At 39.3% G+C, this 8,773-nt stretch overlaps 1 pseudogene; it reads right to left on the bottom strand.

Annotated features, from left to right (window-relative positions):
* Window positions 1-5,948: 5,948 nt before the first annotated feature.
* On the bottom strand, window positions 5,949-6,080 carry LOC119630140 (U1 spliceosomal RNA; annotated as a pseudogene).
* Window positions 6,081-8,773: the final 2,693 nt, after the last annotated feature.

Genomic DNA, 8,773 nt, shown 5'->3' with positions numbered 1-8,773 from the left:
CCGGCCCCGTCACGTCACAGCCGGAGTCCCGCAAGGCTCCGCCCTCTCCCCGTTACTATTCAGTTTGTATATCAATGATATACCCCGGTCTCCGGAGACCCATCTGGCGCTCTTCGCCGATGACACCGCCATCTACTACTCGTGTAGGAAGAAGGCGTTGCTTCATCGACGACTTCAGACCGCAGCTACCACCATGGGACAGTGGTTCCGGAAGTGGCGCATCGACATTAACCCCACGAAAAGCACAGCGGTGCTCTTCAAAAGGGGTCGCCCTCCGAACACCACGCTGAGCATCCCTCTCCCGACTAGGCGCGTCAACACCCCCGCCCCCGCCGTTCGCCCAATCACGATGTACGACCAGCCCATACCGTGGGCCCCGAAGGTCAAATATTTAGGCGTCACCCTCGACAGTAGGATGACATTCCGCCCCCACATCAAGACGGTACGCGATCGTGCCGCCTTCATCCTAGGACGTCTCTACCCGATGATATGTAGGCGAAGTAAAATGTCCCTTAGAAATAAGGTGACACTCTACAAAACTTGCATACGCCCCGTCATGACCTATGCAAGTGTAGTGTTCGCTCACGCGGCCCGCATACACCTAAAATCATTTCAAATTATTCAATCCCGTTTTTGCAGGATAGCCGTCGGAGCCCCGTGGTTCGTCAGGAACGTCGACCTCCATGACGACCTGGACTTAGAGTCCATCAGTAAGTATCTTCAGTCGGCGTCCATGCGCCACTTCGATAAAGCGGCACGACACGAGAACCCTCTCATCGTGGCCGCCGGTAACTACATTCCCGATCCTGCGGACAGAATGGAAAGCAGTCGACGTCGCCCTAAACACGTCATCTCGGATCCTCCCGATCCACTAACGGTGCTTTTAGGTACTTCAAGCACCGGTCACCGTTCTCGTCGAACCCGTCGCTTGCGACGAAGGGCTCGACGAGTAAATTAACTCTCAGACACAGCCCACTGAGTTTCTCGCCGGATCTTCTCAGTGGGTCGCGTTTCCGATCCGGTGGTAGATTCTGCGAAGCACGACTCTTGCTAGGGTTCGTGTTAGCAACATCGTCAGGTTTGAGCCCCGTGAGCTCACCTACTAAAGTTAGGCTACGCTGAAATAGCCGCTAGGGCTATCAGCTTAGGTAGGAAAAAAAAAAAAAAAAAAAAAAAAAAATGACATTTTATATCATACTGTATTTGATTATCTATAATAAATGGTCATACTCAGTAAAAATATCTTTTTTTACTTTCCAAAAGGGCCTCAAATTCTTGTGTGCCCAAGGGCCCCAGCCTAATTTAAGACGTCCCTGGTGTTACGTGAGGAACGTTAATTTTTACATCGATCTGCGGAACCCATTGAAATGTATATTAAGACAGTGTCAGCAGGTAATTTTAGTCCAGTTATGTTCAGATGGACATGACACTTAAGACCGCTGAGCTTCTCAGTTTTCTCTGCATCAGATTTTCTTAGTGGGTTGTGATTCCGATACACTCAGTTGCACCCGCAAAACCATCCGCCCTTGATTTTTTAGGTCTCGATCCCAAAAGAAAGGTATTTAACAAAACGTTATGAAATCTTCCATTGCTCTTCAGTTTCATTGATATTTCTGTTTCTGTAGGTACTACAATTACCTTTTACCAATATAGTAGGTGGTCTTAATGTAACTAGTACCTACTCATTTTTTTAAATACCGCATACTCCTTTTTTTCTCCTTTTAGTTAGAAGGTATATTTCACCAAATAAAAGCTTATCGTGTCCATAAACGTATAGTATTGTAATCATGGTAGGTATTATAATAAGACTGTTTGGACCATTAAGACTGTAAGGATGTAATTAAAACTACTGTTACGGTTTAATTTCGCGATTATTTTAAAGGTATATTATTATTTGCCAGGTTTCAAATGCTTTACAGTTTTTGCGAGAATAAAAATGCGCAATACTACTGTAAAAGTAGTTTTAATAGTACCTCTTCTTCCTTGCGTCGCATTCCTCAATGCTGAGGACCGTGACTCTTCTGTATCACTGTATCTCGCACGACCACAACCTTTATGTTTATGTGTCTGGTGGTGTGGAGGGCGTTGTCAATTGTGGAATCACGATCCATGGGAACTTTTTTTTGGGGCCGAGGGCCGAGCCTCCAACGAGGTCCCCACGCCTAGGGGGCGCCCGGAGTATGTGGGACTTGATGATCTGCAGATTTTGGGAGCAGACCGCGGGCTGAATGGAGAGAGGCGGACCTGTGTTAACTGTATCAACGACTCGTGATCACGGAACAAAATATTATACCTTTCAGACGCAATACATGATGAGCAATACACGATGATTCTAAATTCGGACGGAGATCGGACTGCGACGAGGGTGTAAGAGAAGTCGTTTAGTGGATAGAGCCCTAAAACATCTTTGGTCAGCGGTCAGATTACAATATCTGCAGATCGTCAAGTCCCAAATGACCCGAGCGCCTCCTAGGCGCGCTAGGCTGATACGAGGAGACACCTCGTACCAGGTTCGGATCCAGCCCGAAAAAATCGTGTTTCGAGAATCTACAGTACAGTACAGTACACTTGCAATGAAAAAAACGAATCGTACGAAAACATTTAAAAGTTTTAAACAACTTTCCATCAAATTCATCATTCAAATAACTCGCCTTTTGGTTTGTGCAAATATAATAAATAAATGTAAATAGTATTTCCATACAGTATAATAACCTAACAAGAAATTATTTTAATTTGTCTACCGACTTAAGAAGACTACACACCAAAGGATAACTCAAGTTCAATCATCACTGAAAACTACTATTAAATTGGTTGAGTCATTCTGAAACGCGCAAATGCACAGAAAAACTGACAAAATCTATTTAAGCTGTTAATATACATATAGAGATTTAAAATAGATTCCGCAAAACCGCAGGTAGCTGCAATTCCTCTTGAAATATAAATAACCACATCATTTTATTATTCTTACGTCTAGACAAAACTATTAGACAGCTAAGAAGTACAGGTGTTTTCCTGACCCTTATTGCTCACTAAATTAGATTTCCAGTGAATAAACAGAGCTATACCAGGCTTCTTGTGGCTTATTGCAGTAAAATTTATACTAACAAACATTTGGCAAAAGTGCTACTTTGTGGTTCGTTCCGTAAACCTCAAGAACATAATGTTATAAATGTAGAAATATACTGTTCAATTTTCGTACAGTTAAAAATTCGTTTCACTTGGCTCGATGCCACGTCTAGATTACCATCGTAGTTTAATTATTTTAGGTTCGTAAAACTTATGGACACAGTCAATGTAACGTTTGTCATTCGCATGACTTTAAGGGTCGCTTCACAATAAATTTTCAAAGTAAAAAGCTCACCTCAAATTGACACTAACAATTATTTTATTTTTTGTTGCCCTTGTAATCAGACGAGCATACAGCCCACCTGATGGTGAGTGGTCACCGTCGCCAATGGACTTCAGCAATGACAGGGGCAGAGCCAAGCCGCTGCCTACCGCTTAATGCTCTCCACAAGCCTCGTTTGAAGAAGGATATGTCATAACGCTCGGGAAACACCGTGGTGGAGAGCTCATTCCAAAGCCGGTTGGTACGTGGCAAAAAAGGTCTCTGAAAACGCACTGGTTAGTGTTGAATTTACACGCAATTAAGTTTGAAGTTTCAAATTGAACTTGCTTGACTACCCTACTCTTCAAACTAAACTATGCTAAATGATGGCATCCAACAGCGAAGGCTTGTTGCACACCGTGCGTCCACTGCATACATAGAAATTAGGTGGGCTAGAAGCGAACTGAATGCTTAGAAAGGTGATGGGAAATATTTACTGGTGGTAGGACGTCTTGTGAGTCCGCACGGGTAAGTATCATCACCCTGCCTATTTCTACATTGAAGCAGTAATACGTTTTGGTTTGAAGGGTGGGGCAGCCGTAGTACTGTTAAAACTGAGACCTTAGAGCTCTTGCCTCAAGGTGGGTAGCGGCATTTACATTGTAGATGTCTATGGGCTCCAGGTTCCTAAACATTAGGTGGGCAGTGAGCTCGTCCACCCATCTAAGCAATAAAAAAATATATCTGAGATTTGCTTGAAGAGTTCAAGGTTAGCTTACAATATTTTTAATTTAAATTCGATATAAACCTACTGTCAATCTGTAATTAATGAAGTTTCGATATTTCGCTTTTTTTTTATTGCTTAGATGGTTGGATGAGCTCACAGCCCACCTGGTGTAGTGGTTACTGGAGCCCATAGACATCTACAACGTAAATGCGCCACCCGCCTTGAGATATAAGTTCTAAGTTCTCAGTATAGTTATAACGGCTACCCCACCCTTCAAACCGAAACGCATTACTGCTTCACGGTAGAAATAGGCAAGGTGGTGGTACCTACCCGTGCGGACTCACAAGAGGTCCTACAACCAGTAATTACGCAAATAATAATTTTTCGGGTTTGATTTTTATTACACGATGTTATTCCTTCATCGTAGAAGTCAATTGTGAACATTTGTTAAGTACAAATTTCATTAGAAAAATTGGTACCCGCCTGCGGGAATCGAACACCGGTGCATCCGCTTGCCCTAAACACGTCATTACGGATCCTCCCGATCCATTAACGTTGCTTTTAGGTACCTCAAGCACCGGTCACCGTCCTCGTCGGACCCGTCGCTTGCGACGAAGGCCTCAACGAGTAAATTAACCCATAGACACATCCCATTGAGTTTCTCGCCGGATCTTCTCAGTGGGTCGCGTTTCCGATCCGGTGGTAGATTCTACGAAGCACTGCTCTTGCTGGGGCCAGTGTTAGCAACGTTTGCAGGTTTGAGCCCCGTGAGCTCACCTAAATGTCAAGATGAAGCTGAAATAGCCTCTCAAGGCTATCAGAATAGGTAAGAGAAAAAAAAGATATTTCGCTACCACTGAACTTTTTAGAAAAAAAGTTCTAGAGGTTTGATTCAAATTTTATTACATTTCCAAACTTGTTTCGCCAATTTTTCTCCAGTCTGTCAGTCGATACGGTCACTGACTTCGACAGGCGTCTACATTTACATTAAAGTATTTCAAAATTAAATTTATGGAAAAAAATGATCCTAATTTCACTTTTATGGGCCCGTTACACTACGGAAATAAACTCAAAACAATCGTAAAATTGAATGTATTTGTTTTATGTCTTGTAATTCAGTGGCTTAAATATGAGTGTAATTTAACAATAAGTACGATAATTAATGTGCATGTATAAAAAAATACATTGCGACCGAATAAAAATATCAACAATCATGTATGAATAAGCTGCATATTTATTTGTCGGTAATGGACCATCGTAAAATGTTTTAATTTAATAAATTTGTTTAAAGGTATATTCTCGGGATATTTCTCTATCATATTATAGCATTGTATATATAATATTACATATTACATATTATATATGTGTATAACAGTGATTATGTGACAGTGACTAAAAATCAGGTTATCTTTCTGTCGTTTGACTTTAATAATAAAATCTGGATCGCTTTGAGTCGAATTACAATTTTTTTTGTATTATTTGACATATTTAACGCGCATTTTAAGGGCAGCAAAATATATAAAATTATATAATTAGTAGTAATAGGGAGTTTAGTGAACCTTGGAGCTTAAGCTGTGACGAGTATGGAAGGACCATCCTGCCTATTTACAATCGCGAAGCAATCTTGTCGGTGTGAAGGTTGGAATAGCCGGAATACAATACTTTTGAGACTTTGACCTCATGTCTCAAGATATGTGGTGGGATTCATATTGAGGTGCTCATACGTTTCGCTAATCTTTTAAAATTGAGTACCAATAAAAGAAACAATAATTTAAAAAAAGATATGTGGTGTCGTGGGACACCGGATCAGAACGAAGTTCCTTATTATAAAAATATTAATTTTAAGTTCTATTCGAGGTATAAAGAAAATAATTATTCGGGTATACAATACATGTTTTATTATGATTTTTTATTAATTACAATAAAAATAATCGCAAGGGTCAACCACTCCGCAGTGCAATGGAGAAGCCTCGCCCTGGGGGAATCGCCTGCATGATCATGGTATCCCCTAAGCCAGGTAAGTATGATTTAGCAAGAGAAATACAAGAAACTCTATCAACTGTGTAAAATCTCGCCACCGCGATTTAGGAATTGTTGAATTTACGTGCAGCGACATCTGTTGATAATAAACTGTATAGAAAAAATCTTACGTTACGGACGTTTTTTCGCGGTTGGGGTACCCCTCCGCATCGTCCCATAAGAAACTTGGTTCCAAAACAACGTAACAATTTCCAAATCTACCACATCATCACATAAAATTGTAAGCATGGACGTTTGCCTTGTGCGCAATTCAATTAAGGGTTTGCATGCAATGTTCATTTGTCTTGATATCAGATTTCAGTGCACCATGCAGTCGTCTCAAGACTTCAACTAATTGATGCGTTCTTGATTGATGAGAACGATGGCCTTTATCTCCATAAAACAAAGGGAGCGATTATAAATTTTACAATGTCGTTTGTTAAATGGGTCAGATTATTATCATTCAATGATTACATTTGGTAGTAAGCAGTAAGTGCGTAAGCCTAGCACGAGACAATTGTAGACAATTGATGCGCGGAGAAGTGGTGTACGGCGCCAGTTGTGATGTCACCGATCCTTAAATATTGGTCTGATTTGACTGTAGGTACATACATTTTGATGGGGATTAATTCACAAACGACTTCCACGATGACGAACTAATATCGTTTATAAATTTGCATAACAATTGGTAATAGGTGGTCGTGGGTATGGTATAATATAAGACACAAAAATATTCATAGAGGATTCGTAAAATATATTTAAACGTATGCTGCCGTAAACTTTTATTAGAAAGTGTACTAGAACAATTTTGTGGTTCGTTAATTTAATTATCTGTAATAGTCTAGTCAGTTAGTCATAAAAGTGATTTTCCAAGCCATTATAACGGAGTCTAGCTTCTTTGCCTTATATACATACATATGTATATCTATGCACTAGAGGTAATTGCGTTAGAAAAAACATTAAATTTTTTGATTTAATAATGAAAAATTCTTTTTTTTTTTTTCGAAATTAGTACATAATGACAATGGGAATTTAGGGTGAAGTGACAGAACTAGCAGTAAATCTAGAGAAGATATCCATGGTTGGTGTAGGTTTTAAGTTTCTAGAAACTTAAAATTAGCAATCATGTCCTACATTACTATTTTAATGTCCATCAGCTCCATTACAATGTATTTGATTACATCATGTCGCATGTTATTTGTCAATATTAATCACTCGCTGGCACGCAACATCTTGCACTTATTCCCGGCATTGTCAGTAGGCATAAATGTCAGTAACCCTCGACGAGAGTTGGGCCTTAGATTCACCTTCCTTAGACGTATTTAATAAATTAATAAAAAAAGATGTGTGGTGTCTTAGGACACCGGATAGGAACGAGGATCCTTATTACAAAAATATTAATTTTAATTTCTATTCGAGGTATAAAGAAAATAAAACTGGAGGTTTCGCAACAACCCACGGTCATTCGGTAACGTGCGAACTTATTGTGGTACACTTCATTCACGCTTGTTTGCATAAGAGTTAGTGTATTGCGCAAACGAACGCTCCGAGATCGTGGTCAATGAATGATAAAAAAATATGTTATTTTTGTACGTTATTACAAAGTTAAGTCGTACACTGTATGCATTACTAATAAAAATCTTACGTTACGGACGTTTTTCCCCGGTTAGGGTAACCCACCGCATCGTCCCATAAGTAACTTCGTTTCAAAAAGCTTCAATAATATACATCAAATAATTGTTCAAATAAATAGATACGAGTACATCGAGAGGACGGCACATTTAAAATAATTAGCTATGCGTGTTTCATACAAACAATGTAGTAGGCGCCACATCTCATCGGGATGCACCTCAGGTACAAGGTACTCTACTCGGTGCTCTAAGTACGTAAAATAATGTCGGTTCCCATACTTATACACGGGATTTAAATCGAAGCCAATTTTCGTTACTCGCTCTTTATACTATTAAAATTTGATTGAAATGTCTAATTACTCCTAAAATGAATCAGTTTTGAATTTAAAAGTAAATAATCCTTATGTTCCGTTTTCCCTTTACTACATTCACATTTACTTTGTCTGATTACAAATCCTGTTTTAATAGAACATACTAGTACAGTTGCTTTTCTTATGTGGGAATTCTATAAAATAATTATATTACTTCGCATTCGTAATTCAACGATATTTTATTAGAAGATTCTATTTTTCTGAAAGTAATTTTCTGCAAAAAGTATGTGATTAGTTTATGAGTAACAGTTAGCAGTTAGCAATATATTTGTACAATGTAAGAGAACTGTTGCTAAGCAAATAAAAATCTCCTAGCATTTTTACTGCAGACCAATTTGTTAAAATTCAGTAAGGTTTTAAAGTATTCAGTTTATTTCAATCGTCTAACTTTTTTTGATGAGTTTATTGTTCATAATTTGATAGTGAATTCCCAGTGGAACGTTTTGCAATTAACGGCGAGCCAATGTTAACGAGTCGAGTTGAACTGCGGCTAGACGAAGCATTCGTATTTACCTAGACTAAATTAAGAACAATTTACAATATGGCCGTTTTAATGTTTGCAGACAATTTGGTTCACGGTTCGTTGGCGAGTATGAATTTCTGTATGCGCTAACCTAAATTCCTAAATGCAGCTTGTCACAAATTTTCATGTCTTGATAGTTTCTGTTATTCATTTAATATTCTAGTTATGATTTAT

Source organism: Bombyx mori, chromosome 21, assembly GCF_030269925.1.
Source record: "Bombyx mori chromosome 21, ASM3026992v2".
Taxonomy (NCBI): Eukaryota; Metazoa; Arthropoda; class Insecta; order Lepidoptera; family Bombycidae; genus Bombyx; species Bombyx mori.
The sequence above is the reverse complement of the archived record's forward strand: the minus strand, read 5'-3'. Positions and strand labels throughout refer to the sequence as shown.